At 38.8% G+C, this 22,348-nt stretch overlaps 1 protein-coding gene across 5 annotated transcripts in view; it reads right to left on the bottom strand.

The window, feature by feature from the left end:
* The window catches only part of FLRT2 (fibronectin leucine rich transmembrane protein 2), a 96,907-nt gene that overhangs the window by 67,851 nt on the left and 6,708 nt on the right, over window positions 1-22,348 (bottom strand). The window lies entirely within an intron of this gene.

Here is a 22,348-nt window from a genome sequence, read left to right as displayed (position 1 = left end):
GGTGAATAAATACCTCAATGTTGCTGTGATGGCTGCCCTTCATCTGAGCAATTGCATCTTCTCCTCTTTTTTGTGATGCGATTTTAAACTGAAAGTATTAGGTAGCAAGGAGCACTGTAATTAAAGCTTCAAACAAAAAAATGATTGAAGAAGCACCGAACGAGACTTCTCCTTTGAAACTGCATTTCAATTCTCCTCACGTCTCTAGAAGAAAAATGCTTCTGACGGTCTATATTTTACCACTGTTTCATTTAATAATGCATATCGACATTTATCTAGGAATATCAGCCATTGCTTTACTTCTCATTTTAAATCAGCTGAACACCTGCCTGTTCCCATGACTCTGAATTCCTCCTTCCCTCCCACCTACTCAGTTTTTCTTTTATCCTTATTTACTTTTTTAAAAAATTTACTTTTGATGCAAAGATAAATGTTGAAGGATTAAAAAAAAAATTCCTGAAAAGCCTGACTACATAACTCTGGGGGCATAGGAGAGCCCTTTGCCTCTTTTTCAGCTTACTAAATAAAAATAGGGCATAAACCCAAATGAAAATAAACACACAAGCACATGTACATGCACATATATTCCCAGGGCAAACAGAATACATGGAGGGCTTCGTTCTCCTTATGGTCTGTTCATACAACATCATAAGTGCCTTCTACGGAAGTCTATGGATGCTTTCTACGGAAGTCTATGGATGCTTTCTACGGAAGTCCACGGATGCTTTCTACGGAAGTCCATTGATGCTTTCTACAGAAGTCCACGGACACTTTTATGGAAGTCCATGGATGCTTTCTACGGAAGTCTACGGATGCTTTCCACATAAGTCTATGGATGCTTTCCATGGAAGTCTACATTACGTGTTTCATTTCCTGAGAAAGATCCCAGTTTGACTCTTCCTACAGTCACCATTTTCCTTCCACCATAAACTAGTGGCATAAGCAAAGTAGCTCTGAGAAGTGTCTTTTTAGTTTGCTGTTGTTTATTTATTTATTTATTTATTTATTTATTTATTTATTGAAATGGAGTTTTACTCTTGTTGCCCAGGCTGGACTGCAATGGTGCAATCTCGGCTCACTGCAACCTCTGCCCCCCAGCTTCAAGCAATTCTCCTGTCTCAGCCTCCCAAGTAGCTGGGATTACAGGCGCATGCCACCACACCAGGCTAATTTTTGTGTTTTTAGTAGAGACGGGGTCTCATCATATTGGTCAGGCTGGTCTCGAACTCCCGACCTCAGGTGATCCACCTGTCTCAGCCTCCCAAAGTGCTGGGATTACAGGCATGAGCCACCATTCTCTGCCGTGCTTTTGTTTCTATACTCTATCTGGGCCTAGTGGAGATACCACCTATTCTATCTCCTTTTTGAAAATCTAAGTGCCCTACTCATAATACTTCATATTCCTAATGTAACCTGAAGAAAAAAGAAATTCCAGAAGATTTATTTATTCAACACTTCAATACTCGGTTAGGTGTGGCAGAGGTATTATAAGATGAATATGATATGAACCTTGCTCTTAAGGCATTTGCAAACCAGTAAGGTAGCTGGCTAGTAAAAAAAAAGCTTCAAAAAAGAAAAAAAAAAAAAAGAAGAAGAACAGTGGAAATTAGTCATGGTTTTTAAGCTTCTACCTTAGTAAGAGGGTCTCTGTGTTTTGCAGGTTTATTCATAACATCTGATACGTTCTGACTCTGTGTCCTCACCCAGATCTCATCTTGAATTGTACTCCCATAATTCCCACGTGTTGTGGGAGGGACCCAGTGGAAGACAGTTTGAATCATGGGGGCAGTTTCCCCCATACTGTTCTTGTGGTAGTGAATAAGTCTCACGAGATCTGATGGTTTTATCAGGGGTTTCCGCTTTTGTAACTTCCTCATTTTCTCTTGCTGCTGCCATGGAAGAAGGGCCTTTTGCCTCCCGTCATGATTCTGAGGCCTCCCCTGCCATGGAACTGTAAGTCCAATTAAACCTCTTTTTCTTCCCAGTCTTGGGTATGTCTTTATCAGCGGCATGAAAACAGACTAATACAACATGGTTTACCAGATCAATCACAAAAGGTACAGAAATTGTGCTAGTAAGGCATTACTTACAACTAATAGCAATAGCTAATACTTACTGTGTATACACCATGTGTCAAGCACTATTCTATGTAGCAACTCATTTAATTTCTCAACAACTTTATAAAGTTGGTCTTATCTCCAGGCTCTACATGAGAAAACTATGGTACAGAGAAACAAGTAACTTATCTACAGTTAACCAGTGTGTAGCAGAATGAGACTCTGAACCCAGGAAGTCTGGCTCCACAACCAGCTTAACCATTTTCTCCAACTGCCTCTTGGCATAGGTGCGCCCTGCAGAGTAGCATATACACAACATTACAGGGTTAAATGTGGCTTCTCTCCCAGAAACATGTGTCCTCCCCAGATCAAGCTCAGGCAAGCTGAAATACTTTTAGCAACAGTATTTTATCACTAGCATTTTGAAATTAGGAGATCACCACTTGTATGTGAAATGGAGGAAAAGAAAAGAAGGTATTTGGGATACAGGATAGAGCTCATTGAAGGCAAGCTAAAAATCTAAAAGAAATCTCCTACCAATGAAATCACTGTGCCACGCATATACCCCTATAAGCTTATTTTTCAACGACCCAGTGGGCATTTTCTTGCAAAATCTATACAGTTGTCTCTAGGATACCAAACTTTTAAAAAAAGTTTTAAATGTCCAGACAGCACTGCTTATTATCATTGTATTGATTATATTCCATATAGTTTTATGCAAGCCTAAAACATCTGTATTCATGGGATAGGATTCACCAACTTAATGGTAAATTTCTTAATTACATGCCTTCCATCTATATTATACTAATATATCATTGCTAGAAATTAGAAACATGTGTATATCTTAATGCTTACTCTTCCTCAAGTCCTTAAAAGTGTTTTCTAGTTTTTAATAATTGGCTTTCTTCCGATTTTCTTATTTCTTTACCAAATTCATTTTAAGATCTCAGATAGAGGCCAGGCACAGGGGCTCACACCTGTATTCCCAACTACTTGGGAGGCTGAGGCAAGAGGATCACTTGAGGCCAGGAGTTTGAGACCAGCCTGGGCAACAGGGTGAGACCTCATCTCTAAAAAATAAAATACAATACAATAAAATAAAAAAGATTTCAGATAAGGGAGAAATAGTTAAACTGATTGATATGATTAGACTGTGTCCCCACCCAAACCTCATCTTGAATTGCAGCTCCTACAATTCCCATCGGTTATGGGAGGGACCTGGTGGGAGACAACTGAATCATGGGGCGGTTTCCCCCACATTGTTCTCATGGGAGTGAATAAGTAAGTCTCATGAGAATGGATGGTTTTATAAGGCGAAACCCCTTTTGCTTAGTTCTTATTCTCTCTTGTCTGTTGCCATGTAGGATGTGCTTTTCACCGTCCACTATGATTGTGAGGCTTCCCCAGCCACATGGAACTGAAAGTCCATTAAGCCTCTTTTTCTTTATAAATTACCCAGTTTCAGGCATGTCTTTATCAGCAGCGTGAAAACGGACTAATACACTGCTGATCTGCTGATGTGTAACATCTTCTAGGAATCTACGCATATTCTGACAGACTGACTAGGTCATTTCTAAATGTACAGCAAGATTACCAGGACTGCTAACCTTTTTGGCCCATAAGTCAGGATCTGAATCTACTGTGATATTTAAAGTAAGAAACTAAGCATTAGTATACTACCACCTTAGATTTTAGCTCTTTCTTTTCCATTAAAGAGACAGCTTTTATACAAATAGTACAATCAAATTTCTAACTTGCATACCACATCTCTAAGGCCCACAGTTATACTATTAAAGTGATGCCTATCTCCAATAGGTAGGCATTATTAGATGATGTTACAGATCTTTACTACACATCAGTGCATTCTGCAGAAGTGGCATGTGACAGATGCCACCACTGACTCTGCAGGACGGCAAACTACCACCTTCAGCCACAGGGAAAAAAGGGAACTTAGAGTCAACCCTTAGAGGGCATCCTGTAACGATACAGACAGACTTGCTCTTCCAACCAGGCCGTTTATTGAAATTCATAGCAGCAACCCTCTATTTTTATCATCAGAAAGGAAAAACTAAAGAGAAGTAACCATTCCTTGGATTAGGTTAAAACCTAGACTAATATTCACAACCCTAATTATTTAGATCAAAGTCAGTGAATTCAGTTTTACAGAAAAGGGATCAAGTAGAAATACCACAGTTTGAGAAGAAAATATTCTCCACCCTATCAGGTGAGCTGAATTTCTAAGCAATTTTAATTGGAATGTGAGGTTTCAATGCAGGAAAAGTCTAGAGGATTCAAAATATGTACACAAACCACACAGAAGTGATCCGAGGGGATCTGAGAGCCATCTGCAGTCCGCTGGCACCTAAGGACAATGAAAATACTGTACATCTTATACATCCTGGGCAATATTTCTCAGATTTACTAATACGTCAGAAAATGAAGAACCTAAGTCCGCTCTGTTGTAAGGGCACTTGTGGCCTGTGATGGCTCACTGATAAATGTTTATCTTCTACAATGTATTTTGTGACAAGATTTTGTTAAATCCCTTAGGAAGACCACTTAAACTAGCACTTTGAACTTTCTGGTATGTGAGTCTTCAATAAATACTTGTTGATTGCTGGCTCACTCATGAATCTTTTTTTTTAATTTAAATATGGGTGGTGTCCTGCAGAGTGTAACAAAGCTTTCAAATAAGTTATGCTCTTTAAAAAAGAATAAAATAAGATGTTCTCCCCTTTCTTCCAAATGAGAATGAAAAGAGAAGGGAGGCCTTGCTTCCTATTTTTGATGAGATTTTTCTTTCCAATGTAAACCCTCAAAACCACATTTGACAAGTATCTATCCTACCCTGTAAGCAAATTAATATAAAACTGAATCTATTGTTTTTAAAGTACTTTGGATAACTATGTCCATCTCATAGGCAGAGTTCAGTTTTAAGACACCCGAAAATTCATCTGTTAATGCTATTTCTTCAACAGCACGAAAACACTCTATCAACCCCAAAGTGACAATGCAGAATGAAACTAAAAGCAACAACAATGAAATATTTATTTATTTATTTATTTATTTATTTTTTTTTTTGAGACGGAGTCTTGCTCTGTCGCCCAGGCTGGAGTGCAGTGGCCGGATCTCAGCTCACTGCAAGCTCCGCCTCCCGGGTTTACGCCATTCTCCTGCCTCAGCCTCCCGAGTAGCTGGGACTACAGGCGCCCGCCACCTCGCCCGGCTAGTTTTTTGTATTTTTTAGTAGAGACAGGGTTTCACCATGTTAGCCAGGATGGTCTCGATCTCCTGACCTCGTGATCCGCCCGTCTCGGCCTCCCAAAGTGCTGGGATTACAGGCGTGAGCCACCGCGCCGGGCCAACAATGAAATATTTATAACCAACTATTGGAGGTAGGCTCTAATCTTTTTCCCTTTCTCCTTCTCCCTCAATCTTTCCTTTCCATCCTCACCCTTTCCTTCCACAAATATTTGTTAACTCCTGACTTGGTGACTAATCAGTGCTTAGATCTGGGGATAAAAGTGTGAATCTAATGTCTGTAGTCCCCACAGGATTCAACAAGAAAAAATAACCCTTAGATCAAGCTTGTCCAACCCATAGACCATGGACCATTTATGGCCCAGGACAGCTTTGAATGAAGGCCCAACAAAATTCATAAATTTTATTAAAACATAATTTTTGTGATTTTTTTTTCTAGCTCATTAGCTATCATTGTATTTTATATATGGCCCCAGACAATTCTTCTTCTTCCAATATGGCCCCAGGAAGCCAAAAGATTGAACGCCCTTACCTTAGATGGTCCCAGTAGCACAGCCTCACTAATTGAGAGAGCACGTGGATTATTGGACACAGGCATTTAAAAGGTGGCCACTACTAAACTCCCTGTCTGCATTCTAAGATTTTTATCATCACATCTTGTCGTTATTTGTGTTTCTTGGCCAATAAGCCTTAATGCTGCATTATACTAAATTATTTTGCTCTTTCTGAAGGCTACAAAGAAGAGCTGCGTATGCATTTCATAACGATAACTAGTGCAGATATTCACAGAACCTTAACCAAATCAAAAGAAAAGGGCCAATGGGTGAAAGGCAGCTGCTCTCTTATCCCTGCCTTATTCACTGTATCTATTTTACCTGAAAGTCTTTAATTCACAAAAACCCCATAGTTGAAATTCAATGTAGGAGTTGTATGTTGAGCACCATGTGAAAAAATACCATTACTCCTGCGGTGTTCTACAACTAGATCCCGGGTGTCAGGCTGGCAAATTTTTCAGAGACTTAACACAGTGGCAGAAGCATCAGATACATGAGCAACAAGACTCATTACTTACAGCAGCACAGGTGTCTCGGAAGGATTGCAGGAATACCTCCTCACATCAAAGGTGCCACCATCAGCCCTCAAAATCTTACCATCAACCCAAAGGTCTCCGTGTCTTACCTGTCTGCACCAGAAAACCCAATGCTGCGACGGAATTATCAACATTATCATCCTCAAACAATTGCTGAGCTCCTAGAGGGGCCATTTTTCTCTTTGAAGAGGCCTGTGGGACATCGTGGGATTAGTTATGATGGCTCTGCCCTTTAGAGAGCTTTCATGATTTGGGCACCATTCGGGCAGTGGGATCAGTCATATAGTAACCTATTAATATCAACTGCTTTCTAAAAACATCAGTGATACTCACCTTAACTTTTTCTGAATAAGCCACAGTAGAAGATCTGCTAATCTATTAAGCACTTAACTGCATCAGGCACTATGCAAAAAGGCTCCTGTGGATTATCTTATTTAATTCTCCTGGCAACTCTTCAAGGGATTTTATTACTACTATCCCCACTATACAAATGAGAAAAGTGAGGCTTATATAGGTTAAGTACTTTGCCAAGGTAACAAAGCTATGAAGCAGTGAAGGCAGCTACAAACCCAAGTAAACTAAATCCAGAGCCAAACTCTAACCAATAAGACAAGCTCCCTAGATTCTGAGAATCAGAGAATTACTAGAACTGACTGGCCTTGTACAGATGATGAAACTGTGCGCCCAAGGTTCAGTAAATTGACAAAAGTCACAGATTTTTTTTAGGGATAACATAAAACCTAGAATTTAATGCTCCCGCTCATTATCCTATTGATATTTTGAGTATCCCTCATTGCTTGAAAATCCAATTCATGGCAAGAGTTGTTGATAAGATGTCCATCTGCTACACAGATGCACAAAACAGAAAGGGACACGACCTTTGGTAGTTCATTTTCCTCTCTGGAAATCTAGAAACAGGGATAAATACATATGCCTTACCTACCACAGGAGATAAAGAAGTGAAATGATAACCAAAATGGAAACTTTAAGAAATAAAAAATATGTGAGTTATAAAAATGGAAAAGATTATGGAAAATGGTTCTCACCTTCAAGTGTCTCATCACATGGCTACCTTTTCTCACTGGCAATAATTGAATTAAGTCATCAGTAATCTCAGTCAGGTCCATTAAAATCTAAAATACCATAAATCTTAAGGTATTTCAGGACGAAACCCCTATATATAGTCATCCATTCCATGTGTCCATCCACCCATGTATGCATGCATTCATCCACTCATTTAGTAAAGAACTTAGGATACAATGATAATTAGCCAAAAACATCATAGCCACAACAATAAACAGGACAAATGGAGGTAACACTGGAGCCATTTTACTTTTTTCATGAATACTCAATACATATCCCTTGGAGAAGGGTAAGAGCTACTGTAAACAGAAAAGGAGATACTAGAAGGTAATTTCCACCAGTGGCATGCCTGTGCCTTTCTCAAATTTCTCTCCCGCCCCTCCCATTTCCTAATTTTTCCAGACAACCCCACTCCTTACATCACATCAGTTACGATCAAATGGCCCCATATACCACCTTGCACAGATACCAACCACTGCTCCTCCATCAGCAAGGTGCTTTTAATTTCAAAAAGAAAAGGAAATGGGATTTGAAGTTTAAATTCCTTCATTTTCTCTTTAGGAATTCTGGTAAACAGGTGGAATCAGAATCACTTCTAAGCTACTAGCTAAATGATATTAAAGATTTCTCACTAGATTTCATTATTTACAAATCTCTGTCACTTAAGGATGATGAATCATGTGAATAGCAATTTTTTCAGGAACCCATTTGCTATATATTTTCACAGAAATTCCATTCATGATTTCACAAGACAGAATCATGGAAGAGGATAGGGTAATGACAAGCCAGCTTGTGTGCATGCCTGTCATAAGACCAAATTTAAGCGAAACCAGCAGATTAATTATTCTTGTTATTTTAAGGGTAGCTAATAAAGGAAATGCTACAATTTTCCCATGAAACTCCTTCCAGATTTTCAAAGTGTGTTAGACAAGGAGATCAATCCTTCAGCACAAAGAAAAACATAATCAAATATAAGTTCTAATATCCATGCTTTAAGTTAAAAAAAATGTGTTCTATAGATCCTTCTTTATCTTTAAACATTGAGTTTCTAGATTGTGGATAAGCCTTAAACTGAAATGTAGGTAAAGGCTAAAACAACCCTAACTTCTCTCCAAGCATCAGAAAAAAAGTCCACATAATTTTTCATGACTTTAGGTTTTCATCTGAAAAAAATACCTTCTTAACTGGGATGATGTTAATATTATGCAGAAAAAGAAAAAAATACTCATTAGCTGATTGTAATTACATTGGTCATTCAAGGTAAATGAAATGTGTCTCATATCATATCACATTTTCCACATTGTGGTCTATAGTGAATTCATTTACTTGATCTGCCTTTTTTTTTTTTTTTGCTTCCCTGTTTGAAAGGGCTCTCATTTCATTGTTTACCTGATTCCTAATAGCTATTCCCTAGGCTTTTCTAAGAGTAAATGCTCATTCTTAGAACCTCTTACTTGAGAATTCCACCTAGTGGAAACACTCACAGCACTGTCCCCACAGATTATATTACGAATGTGGCTATTTTCTCGTTTACAGTGACAAGGTAAAATTTAGTAGAAACAAATCTCCTTTTTTGCCTGTTGATAAGCCAACCTCCTCTACATGCAGTTGTTTTTAAGAGCACTTGCTCTGGGTAATTCCCTTCCAATAATCCATGATGCCTGCTGTTTTTGAGGTGACGAGATGTCTGAAAATATTTTTTTTTTCCCAGAAATAAGTGGTTGTAAGAGTTCTTCAACAAGCATATCCAAATTGAGACAGAACAGTGACTACTTCTAAGGTACCTTATCTTCTTCTTGACCACAGAAATAAATATTGTTAAAAAGAAATTACGCAAGATGTCCTGTGGCCTCACAGGGAGGCCCTTTGGGAGAATGGTAACACTGGCCTTACAGAATTACCTTATCTATGCAGGACAAAAAAAAAATAGCTATGTGTAAGCCACAGAATTCATATTATTTTACATTGGAGGGCAAAGGGATAGGGATTTTAATGCATACTACTACTTGAAGTGTGGCAGATAACACGCAATCTATTCAACAATTCACCAGAGTGGTCCTATGAGTATTATTTTTTCTATACTGAAAAACTGAGGAAGTAAACACAAACACAAGCACCAAGAAACATGCTGAAGTCATCCTAGCTGCCTGAGACAGAACTGGGATTCAAATCTCGTCTGTTTGATTCCAAACTCCATGACCTTCTCTCTATGTTCACTCTTTATGAAATGGGATATTCCCCTTGGACCCTTTGCAAGACTCATGAAGGGGTTGGCTCATTTACTCAGCCCACAGCTCTCGACCCCTCATGGGGTGGGCAGGTGCAGAGGCCAGGACAAGGGCTTCTGGGCAACTGGCAGAAGCAAAACTCTATGCAGGCCCATGGCAGCATCTAGGGTTTGCCCACAAGCCCCCGGAGCCCCAGAGGGCCTGTGTTACAATGTGCTCTTTTAGTTTTGCCATCCATGGATGGCTTAAGTGTTAGACAGCTCAGTGGAGGGTCAGTGTGACAGTCTCTTGCACCTGCACCTGGGTCATTGTCTGTCATCCAGGAGGAATCCGGTCACACAGACGAATTGAAGATGGCAAACCCAGAGGATTGTATTGCCGATGGAAGTGGATCTCAGTGGAATGGGGAGCTGGAAAGGGGATGGAGTGGGAAGGTGGTCTTCCCCTGGAGTTTGGTCATCCCTGGTCAAACTCTTCTCCAAGGTCCTACTGTCAAGCTGTCCCTCTGAAGTCAAGTTGCTTCTCTCCAACGTCCAGCTACTTCTTCCCTTCTCTCTTTCTCAGCTGCTCTGCTGCTGTGTCGGTGGGGCCTGTGGTTTTTATGGGTACAGGAAGGGGAACCGGACAGGCCAGTATGGTTTTGGCAAAGGAAACATTCAGGCAGGGAAAACAGAAATGCATGTTCTCACTTTGGGCCACAGCCACAGGTCCAGACTTGAGGGTGTGGCCCTCGCCAGGGACCACCTTCTTCTACCCAGTATTTCCCTGCCTCCTGTTTGTATGATTTATACAGCTCCTTTTTTAAAAGAACACAATTATAGAGATAATAAAAAGCATATGATTGTTGTATTTTCCAAAACATCCAGATGTCTTCGAAGATTGCAGCAAGCTAGTCTATGGTTTTGCAATATCACAAGCATCTCTTTCAATATAAACTATAGCACAATTAATTTTGGCTATCAAGCTTCAGTTATAAGAATCCAATTCAACACAATCAAGTTCTAAGGCCTCTGATTATTTCTATTTGTTCTTGCCTAGAGGCTTGGAAAGAGCACAGGTTTTACAAATATAAACAGAGGACTCATGATGCTGTTGGAATGTGCTACCTTCCTGTTTTCAAGGCAAGAGGCTGCACTGCTTTGGAAAAGATTCCATGGAGGGAACAAAGGAAGCTTCTTCTATGAGATAATTTTAAAATTCATATATATCAGAGTTATTTGTGCATATTTGGTAAATATTAATTTACCCAATATTTAAATCTAATGGGCAGTAGCATACATGAAGTAGACAGAGTGGTACTCTACGTAAGTTTCACAGAGGTGGTTTGAGGCCACACACATGAGTTCAATTCAACTCCTCAAACATTTATTCAGCATTATTTTTGCCCTTGTGAAAGGAAAATAAATCCTGGGGCCCCCAAATCACTAAGCTAAAGGGAAAAGTCAAGCTGGGAACTGGTTGGGCAAACCTGGCTCTCATTCCATTCAGTCACCCCTCTGCTCACTGAGATAAATAAATGCACATCTGGTTGCTTCATTTGGAGAAGGTAATCAGAAACTCAAACGAATGCAACCATTTTTCTCTCTTCTACCTATGATCTCAAAGTCCCCTCCCTGCTTCAAGTTGTCCCACCTTTTCGGACAGAACCAATGGATATCTCACACGTATTGACTGATGTCTCACGCCTCCCTAAAATGTATAAAAACCAAGCTGTGCCCCTACCTCCCTGGCACATGTCATCAGGACCTCCTGAGGCTGTGTCACGGGTGCACATCCTCAATCTTGGCAAAATAAACTTTCTAAATTACTTGAGACCTGTCTCAGATTTTCGGGGTTCATACTCTAGATGAGTTTACCCTCAGAAAATAAAGACAAAGCAGCTGGGCAAGGTGGCTCAAGCCTATAATCCCAGCACTTTGGGAGGCCAAGGCGGGCTGATCACAAGGTCGGGAGTTCGAGACCAGCCTGACCAGCATGGTGAAACCCCGACTCCACTAAAAATACAAAAATTAGCCAGGTGTGGTGGCAGGCACCTGTAATCCCAGCTACTTGGGAAGTTGAGGCAGGAGAATCGCTTGAAACTGGAAGGCAGAGGGTGTAGCGAGCCGAGATCACGCCACTGCACTCCAGTCTGGGCAAAAGAGCGAAAGTCCGTCAAAAAAAAAAAAGAAAAGGCAAAGTATTTGGTGAAATTTTATATCACATTGGGGTTACTATGCAGATAAAAATGGGGGCACATCCTAAATTTAGGTCAGAAGGGAAGAATAGCTTTCTTTGGAAAGATTAGGGACAGTTTGAGAAAGAGGGGCCTTGAAAGTCAAACTGGGGAGTTTAGACTTGATCTTCTAAACAATGGAGAGTCATATTGTCACCACAAGAATGAGGAAGAGTAATATAATTGGTGTGCAGGTCAGGAAAGGAAAGATGAAAGGGAGGGAGAAACATGGGCTTAATTACAATGACCCCAGTATAACCAAAACAGAAATTTGTTTTAAGTGCCTAAGACTAGTGACAGAACGCATGACGATGAATAAAAGACAGTAATCAAAGAAGACTCAAACTACTGATTCTAGGCAGCATATTTTGTTTAATAAAGAAATGTTAATTCAGCACAAGTAGGACTTTATTGGGAATGTTAGTTCATTCTAAAACACACTGACACCGAAGTCCAGTGGAAAATCCAAGTGAGTTCAGCACTTGGAGGGAAGGAAGAAGGACACCAGGCCATAGGCTGATTCTTGACAGATGCATGCAGTCCAGCCAAACCAGGAAGCCATTTCTAGCAGCAGAGATACTGGTAGGTTATGGTTTCCTTTATAGGGCCTGACCATTTTTTAGTAGCAAATTGCAGAGGGCAAGCGTTTTGGTTCCACCCAATTCAGCTAAATTTGCACTTCCATAGTCAGAAGAAACACCGCAGAATTCACCAGGAAGCCAAATGGTGCTGGTGCTTTCATGTGGTAATGGAGCTGGCTGACTGTGGAGCCATTCACCTAACTGCTACCACACCTAGGTAGTACCTACTTCCCTAAACAGCCCCATCAAGGATTCCATTAGACTGGCCCAGGGCAAAAACAATTCAGAGTTGCCTCTTGACAGATAATGAGCAGATGGTGACAAAAGAACACAGAAGTGACAGAAGCCACAGTCTAGCTGCTTAAAGGGAAGTGAAGGAATTAAGGAATGGATCACAGAATTTAGACAGTATTAATAATATTTACATAGAAATACCATGGACAAATAACTGAAGGGTCTTAATTACAACCCTAGAATTCAAAAAACACAACTTTTGTACCTGTAGAGATTAGTGCAACCACAGAAAGTGCAAAAAGCGAGGGATGGTCAAAAATCTAACTGAATAGTGTAAAAACTTGCAAGCATATACAGTGCTTATTTTCCATTCATCAATGTGGAACAAGTCTTTCCCAGCCCATCTCTGGTCATTTTTTCACCCAATAAAAGTCTATCACCTGAGCAATTACAAAGATTTCGAAAATCAGTGAAGCTGATCTATTAATAACACAGTCAATTTTCCATTTTTCGCAGGCCCTCTCAGAGGACACACACTTTATGCTATTATCTTCCCTCTGGTCATTCCATTGTCCATTATCACCTCCACAGGGAAAAAGAGGTGAATCTCAAATCAATCCATTTAACTATTTATTAGCAGTGCTGGTAAAAGGGTAAGGGGAAAAAATGGAGAGCGTTCTCTACAATAAATATAGCCCCTAATCATTAGGCATGTATCCACAAGCTTTCCTTAGTACTGAAAATGTGCTAAAAGTCGTCATGCTTTGTTTTCAAATTAATGATTCTTCACTATTTCCATGTTACAGAAATATATTGAGAATCTCTTTCACTCAAAAGTGGCAAAGACTAACTAATGATTTCTTAGGCAGTTATCTATTAGAAAAGTCAAATATAGAAAGTTGGACCACTGGTTAGCAGCTCATCATTTATATCCACTGGACAGTGAGTAATCACCTCAATTTGATTTTTAAGCCCTGGACAAATAAATTTTGAGTGGATTTTGGAAATTATCCAGTGTTCATCTACCCTATTAAGACAATTCATAATAGCTCTAAAGTAAGATAAGCAATCTGAGGCAACTCTACTGCAGTTTCCCTTTGTGTGAAATGAGGCTGTTCACAACTTACATCAACAGAACCTACTTTACAAGGTTTAAAAGAGATAATATACATGAACTGCATAAGCAGCACTCTCAATAAACCTTATGATCAATATCACTATTAGTATTGTTGTTATTGTTGTTGTATTACTGGACTTCTGGATAAGAAATTGGCCTTGCCAATACTCGTTGTAATTCAAGAAATCAGGAGAGCACGTTGTTTCTAAACAGTCTCATAAATTAACATGAAAAGATCTGGGGTGGTGTTGCAAGTCTCCAGTATTAAGGGGTAGTGTCTGATCAAAAATCATCTCAGGTGTTTTTTCACGTGTTTCCTGCTGGCTTGGGAAATATTCCCAACATGCAGACAGCCCAGATGGAACCAAAAGCTAGAAAGGGGCATATCAAATTATACTCTATCCTCTTCTACCTCTTTTCAGCCACTGAAAAGTTCTGTTGAAAAAAGGGGAGGAAGGGATTAGAGTGTGTTTAATGTGTGTTTGCAAATACACCACTTGCATGCAAGTCAACTTTGTCCATCAAATGACAATCTACTGCAAAACTCAGCAAAGTATTCTTAGAGTTTTCTATTGGCCAACAAGAAGAACCTAAAGTCCAACTTCCTGTAACCATCAACACATTAAACCATATAAATTTAGAATTTATTGTAACTTTCCCAAGCTTTGTGCTGTACTCAATGTGCAAATCATGAAGACTAAGGATGAATCCTGTTTTGTGGAGCCAAATTAAGGCATTGTGATTTCTAGTCTTTTCCCTTCTCTGGAGAGCCCTGGGTCCTCAGAGGCCTCCATCAGGAAATAATGGGCCTAGGATGAAATAAACAAAATAATGAAAAGCAAAAAATCAAGAAGAGAGCAAATGCACAAAATTTCACAAGACCTTTGCTTTGCTCTTGTTAATTATGCCAAGACAGATACACAAAGTTAATGCTATGAGTTAAATTTCTCATTGCATGGAAAACCACATCTGTGTGAACATCTACTTAACTGACAGTTTTACTCAGTTCCAAGAAAGATGTATCATCAAGTGGAATTATTATTTCTTTAAACAGACCTATCCAGTGTGGCATATGAATTGCCTCATGTGTGGTTTGGAAAGCTTGCTCCTTTATCAGGGTTGGGTTAACCAGCCAACATTTGTCTGACAGACATGCTCAGAGTAAGGCAGAAAGGTGGTGGTTGCATTGCCCATAGATAGATTGGGCAATCAACCTATGGGAACAAAAAAGTACTTCTAAGGAAGCAGTCCTTCTCACTGGATCATGAAGATCTTCTTGTGTTCCAGGTCTGGCCAGTGCTATGCCATTTACTAACTCAATTACATTTTTGCAGAATGTGGTACATTGAGCAACTTTGTTGGCACCACGGAGATGAGATGAATGGGCCAATGTTCCTAAAGTCTAATGAGAGAGATAGACATGTAAGCAGACACATTTTATAATACAACATAAACCGGGAACCAATCAAGGTTCAAACAAAACGCTGCAGAAGCCCAGAAAAAGGAGTGACCGGGAGGGAAAGCGTCATCCACGTGCCCTTAAAGGAAGAGTTTGCCAAATGGACAGTATGAGATAATGTTCTAGGTAAATGGTAAACAGCACGGGAAAGGCAAAGTATTTGGGGGCCATGTCTCACCATGTTTGGCATGAGGGTACAGGGAATGTGTGCTGAACAATGAGGTCTGAGGAGTGGTTTGAGATCTGGATTGTCACGGATCTCACATGGCATGATAACAAGTTTTGATGGGCTTTATCCAGAGGTATAGGGGATACAAGAGGTAGGTTTCTAAAGGAATATGATGTGGTTTCTTTATTTTGTTTTTAGGAAATTAACTCTGGGGACACCAAGAACAGTACAGGAGATTGCAGCTACCAAGAGGGAAGCCAGCCCTAATATCTGGCCTCTCTGAAGATACTTTTCTAGAAGATGGAGTTAAATTCAGCAATATTTTCTATGTGACAAAACACACAGAAAAACTTTCAGAAAGTCACAAGTGACTGCAAGTCAGACAACTATAAAAACCACTGATTCTCCAGGTCAGAAAAAAAATTCTAAAAACTATCCTGCTCAGTGATTTCCAATAATGGGAGTTTTCAAGAACTCACATTCCCAGGTTTCATCACAGACTTAACACACCAGGATCACCACCAAAACAGGATCCACTTTGGTCTTCATGATTTGCACACTGAGTACAGCAAAGGGCATGAGAAGGTTACAATAAACTCTAAACTTACAGGGTTTAATGTGTTGATAGTTACAGGAAGTTGGACTTCAGGTTCTTCTTATGGGCCCAGGAATCTGTATTTCTAACCAGTTCCTTCGGTTAATTCGGGTAGATAGGTCAAGTTTAGAAAAGAGTGACTATAGGCCAACCTATCAGATTTCTCTGTGCGCAGGGACAAAGTCTTGTCTGAAAGAGTCTCCCAAGGGCCTAGCACAAAATTTAGCATGGTGCCTGGCACACAGTGAGGACTCAATCTTTGTCAAATCCTCAGTTACAAGCTCGTGACTCAAACGGATGCCTGCGTGGCATTCCTTCGGGACTCAGAGATTATTAGAATTGAGTTTTAAATTCCATTGCTGCCGGCACCACTGGACTTGTTCTTTACCTATTTGAGTACAAAAATACTTTTTAAAACCATTTCCCAAAGAATTTTAATCTCTCTTACATTTCCTAAAGTAGCAAAACAAGGTCTTTTTGTTTTATGTTGGGTTGAATGTTGGTTCAGAAGCAACTTACCAAGATGTTAACAGCTTACAAAACACACTCTAGTGACTGCTTCTCTCAGGTCCAGTTTGATTAATTATATGTATATATTACATTATATATTATGTGATCTTAACAGAAAAAGCCTATGTGTTTCCTAGCTTGGAGGTCTGGGGCATGCCTAACATCTTGTTAAATATAGCTTTCCTGCATCAATAAATTTACTGATTCATAGTGTTGAAAAAAACAGGGGCAAATCTCAAATGTTAAGTGGAACACAGAAATTATACTATACATACATGCAATTATAATAATAAATGAAAAATAACCCAGTACCACATATTTTTACCAGGACATCTGAGCACTGCTATTTGTTCAGAAGTATCTGCAGTAGAAACAGTAAGAAGTTCCTTTACTTAATTGAAAATTATCTTCTAAAAGAAATAGTTCCACACTGAACTCATAGCCCAAGAGTATCATTCTGATTCTAACGTCCACAGCAAGGTATAATCATTCTATAAAGATAGAATAAGCCTTAAGCAAGCATAACGATAATTTACATGCTAATCTTCTACGATAAAATATTTTCATGACTCTGCCAAGAGTCATGTATAAAGTGAATTGTATGAGGAAAGTTGTTAAAATTCATTTTGATAAAAATTTTTGTACTTTGGCAAAAACATAATAACCATGGCTCACTGAGCTCGGTGTCACAGTCTAGACATGGAACTCCTTGGAAGCTGCAGGCACTGGTGTCATTGGTAGAAGGACACATGGCTATGAGGTAGAAGGCATGGGGGTGGGTATAAACCCATTAATTGTCACAAAGGCTATGCTTTCAACGAACAAATAAAGCCCAAGTTAGGACCCAGTTCATTCCCCAAACTGAGACAAGTCAGTAGAAGGTAAGGGAACACAATGAAATCATTACCATTTTGGAGACAGAAGGACCTACAGTCGTCATTCATTAGGCCTCTACTATGTGCCAGAACAGGTAGACATTTTAAGGATTACCTCGATCCTAAGATAATAGCTCTAGGAGCAGAAAGTATTTTCCTCCATTTTCTACTTAAGGAGACAAAGAGTAAAAGACATTTAAAAATTTGGCCAAGTTTACAAAATTAACAAGTCACAGAGCTAGCACTAGAGCCCAGGACTGTCCATCTCCCAATGAAGAGCTCTTTTCACTAACACTATGTGTTTCTGGCACACTTAGTGTTCACTGCACTCCCTTCAATCTTGTATAACACTGCAGTGCAATTAGGTTTTGTGTTTACCTCTCTGCTTACCAGCCTAGCTGGCCTCAAGTGGAGGGATCATGCCTTACCTACTTGTGGCCTGTCTCATCTTACTCTATGCCCAGTACATTGTTAGTGCTAAAAATCATCTCCTGAAACAATGAGCAAGCTTTCTTCATTTGGTGAAACCTCCATAAGAATATCTCCTTCATGAAGATCAGGCCAGTCAGACTTAAATATATTTTCTGATTTCATTTTGTACTTTTCTTCATTTACAGTTTCCCTAAGACCTATTTGGAAAAGAAAAGCACCAATTAAAAACTATTTGGGTTATATCATTATTTTTACCATGTTAAGGACATATGGGCTAAACTGGCACCACCTAGCTTCAGGGTATAACAGTACTTCCTCCCCATGGTACATAAGACTTATATTTGTTGGTGCATTTCAGAGATTTAAATACATACTAACTCCCCACATATATGCCTACAGATGATTCTCATTTTATCAGTAGACCTCTTTAAAGTAGTAGCAAATATTTTCTCTCTTCAAATATCATATCATTCAACACTGCCAGTACAAAAGGAATTCAGATTTATTTTGCCAAACTATGCAAGCAATTTTTCATGTTAAAATACGGTTCTGTGGCCACATATTTTACAATGTACTGCTAAACTACTAATCAACTTAAAAAAACAAAAACAAAAACATTAAAAAAGCAAGTGTCAGAACTCCTACAATAGCAAATCATAGATTGAAAAGAATGTTGTTGGATACAGACTTCGTACCTCAAATCACTGAAAGAAATATTCATTTTGGCCAAGAATCAGAATCCAACTACATATTTTATAAATATAGATTTCACCAAGGAATTTGTTTTCTGAAGGCTTCAACTATGCAACACAAAAACAATTAAGACTTAACCTTTACAAAGGCCTAAATGTAAACAATTTAGCAGAAAGAAATAAACATGCTCACTCTTGGAACATTTAAAATTAAGTGTCTCAGATTTGACAACAGAAAAAACAGAACTGAACAAAACATGCAGAAATACACTGTAAAGAACTGTTCCACAGGGTTTAATGACACTAACATCAAAATAAAGCCAAGCTTTGGAATATATGTTGGCTTCACAATAAATTATCTTTCTATTCACTGGTAATGGGCTGAGGATGTTTGCCAATGTACTAAAATGACTCTTTTGCACCAGCCTGCCTTATTTTGCAAATCAAAATTTTAAAAAATCATTGTATTTCTATTGGTGTGTGTTTGCAAAAGGTAACCTGGATGGTTAAACTGTAAATCCAGTCAGAAAGAGAAACCACCTCATTTCAGAAAACACTGATGATTTCTTTTTCCAAAAAAAAATCCTCAAAATTATATTTCCAAAATCAAGCCAAGCTGTCAAAGGAAAAGTTTGACCCTCGGACTCAACTCACCCTAATTATCCTTTATCCTTAAAATGGATACTTTCATCAAAATAGCACAAACTCAGAAAAGGAGATAATCCATTATTAACTGAATGGAAGAAATGATATGGGGGCTACCAGACACTGTATTGGTTAGACGATATCCCTTGAACCCGTAAGAGTGAAAGCTCCTGAAAGGCAGGACTCTGTCTTGGTTACCATCTTATTTATATAAAACCTCGTCTGTCATAGCACAAGACAGGCATGCAGTGATAAATGTTATCAATTTGAATAATGCCTCTTTATAGGAATATAACACTGTATTGTTATCAAGGTATTTTCACCCACATTAATCTTATGTGACCTCTCAACAACTCTGTTGAACTCTGTAGAGAGGAAATTAAGTCTCCAGGAGATTAAGTAATTCATACAAGGTTGACTATAGAAAGAAGTATGCTGACACGAGAATGCAGATTTTCTGTTCTTTCCCCTAAGGCAACCTCATTTATTTCCCACTCCCCACCACAGTCAAAGTGCCAAATACCTACATCATAGGATTATACTCATTCAGAACAGGCAAACTTGTCATCTAATCTAACGCAGAGGAGTGAAATGCTATTATTTTAAATCTAAATATTTCTAGGTTTGTGATTTGTCTTACTGTTCTAACTAAAACAAACAACTCTCATTATTTTGGGTGGGTTCATAAAGAATGGAACTTCTCAATTCTATCTGCAGAATTCTACATCTGTATAATAAAATGCCCAGCCTTAGTAGCCCTTAACTTCTTTCTGGCTCCAGTTACCCAATCAGAAGTGAGGCAGGTAGGATTTTCTTGTATAAATTCAGAAGCAGTTGTGAGAAACAGATGAAATCCTGGACATGAGAACTGGAAAACGTAAGGACCAGGAGTGATGAGGGTGGATACGAATGTGCTTTCAAAATCAATCTTAAAAAGAGATTCCTTGAACCTCTATGGCCCATATGCACCCAAACTAACCTGTAACCTCCATTTTGTCTATTAGATATGATGAATATTAAAATTCCTTGCATTATTTCCTTTGTCTAAGTACTTGAGTCCAATTTTGGGGCCAAAGTGAGAGAGGAAATCATTACAGAGGCTGTTTAGATGCTGGATTCTGATGAAAGTGACATGTAGAGGCAGCTGGGGCTAAGAGTGACACCAGCATGTGAACCTATTTCAGGACTGATATGCGTCTAATGCTTTCCATTCAGTCATATGACCTCTGTTGACTTCAATGGATAGTATATTTGTGAACCAATTTTAGAAGCCACTGTTCTTTTGCTCCCTGCTGAAGGTGGTTTCAATTGTTCTGAGGCCTAATATCATCTATAAACTTTGGGACCTGGTATTTTTTCAGTGGGTTTAAATCCAAAAGCCCTCAAGTTCTTAAGGGGTTCAGACGGAAGATTCTTTTATCTGTGTCATGAAAGCTCTATAAAGAGAACTGAAATATAACAGTATGACATGTGAACCAAGGGAAGAGAAGACCTTTTTCCAAGTTTCTTGCACATTCCCTTAAAAGCAACCTGGGAGCAAAGTAGGGGGAAAAACTGCTCAGTTTCTAACGAGCATCTAATGGTTAGTAGCTTCAGAGAGTTATTTAGTGAATGCTTCAAAAATGGCTGAGGTCTGTAACCATTAAACTGCCAGAAAAAGTATGTCCTTATTAAGTATTAGTAGAATAACTGACCAGTGTGTGAGAATCACCAACGTGCCCTTTTGACTTTCCAAATTATATAAGAATATTTTCTTTGACCTTCCCTGATTAACAGATCCGGACGTAACAATGACACTGCTTTGTTTGGGTGACTCAAGACACATGGCACTGCACACTTTTGCAGGAACACATCCTACATTAAATTAAGTTAGAGGTGGTATTTGAAAAATAAATAAATAACGGAGTTCCAATTCACTGCAAATGGTACAGGAGGCCAGTAAGTGGGAAGCTTGCAAGAGAAGGACTTCTTTTAGAAAGATGTTTTACAGGACTTTTTCTGCATCATTAACTCTTCTGGAATCCTGAACATAACATGATGAATTCCCCTGAAAAAGTAGCTACTGTTTAATTTTGAATCACTTCAAAGAGCCACAGTAGAAGGAATCAAAGAAAACCAAAAAGACCAGTAGATGTGAAATTCGCCAAGGAAGGAAAAAAAACAAACAAACAAAAAAAAAAAATGAAGGTTCTAACAGATTTTGACCATGTACTCAAAATACCACTGATTATTTTACTAATACAGTGTTTTACTGTTCCATGAGACTGAAATAAGTCTCTGTATTCATCAGAACACAGGGTATTTTTATTACAATATTTGGGTCGTAGCCTTTGAAAAAGGAACATACTTAAAACCTTTAAAAGAATCTCTGTCTTAAAATGGTTCTTCGTGTGTGTGTGTATGTTTTACTATAAACAGATACGTAATTGGAGGTCCTTTATTACCGAAAGGGGTAAAAGTATACTGATACTTCAATTCGCAACATGTAGTTTTAAAAGAAAGATATAATTGTGCAAAAGCAATTTGGAGAGTAGAAAAGGTAAGAAAGTTGGCTGCAGTATGATAATGGTTGTTTAACTTTAATAATAATAATAGCTAGTCTTAAAAAAGTCTTTTGTGTAAAAATTGCCCAAGGGAAAAGAAAGAAAACCTCCTAAAAATTCCATATCCCCAAATACCTCTAGATCCAAAACCATCTGGAAAATGTCAGATAATGGTATCCACCCACCTAAGAAATTCAGTAAACTTTGTCTTCAATTAGCATTTGAAATAATCGGCTAAAATTGAAATTTCTATCTGAAAACCCTCAAAAGACAAACCTGGATTAGGAATCAGATTTTTAAAGTCTCCTTAAAAGGACCATCTGTTTATAAATACTCTTCTCACACTCTTTGATCTGTACCATAAGTTCACAGTAGAAGCACAGCTGAATTTAAAGACATATACACACAGCTACCACGAAGTCTAGTTACCACATACATATTCTGAGCTCGTCTCAAGTTTCCCTTGTTATGTAAGCACTTAGGAGCAATAAAATTTCACTTACATTCAGCAGTATTGTGAGTCCCAAAACAATAGTCAGCCTGACTGTACAATCCTTTCATT

The sequence above is a fragment of the Macaca mulatta genome, chromosome 7 (genome assembly GCF_049350105.2).
Source record: "Macaca mulatta isolate MMU2019108-1 chromosome 7, T2T-MMU8v2.0, whole genome shotgun sequence".
NCBI classification, from domain to species: Eukaryota; Metazoa; Chordata; class Mammalia; order Primates; family Cercopithecidae; genus Macaca; species Macaca mulatta.
The sequence above is the reverse complement of the archived record's forward strand: the minus strand, read 5'-3'. Positions and strand labels throughout refer to the sequence as shown.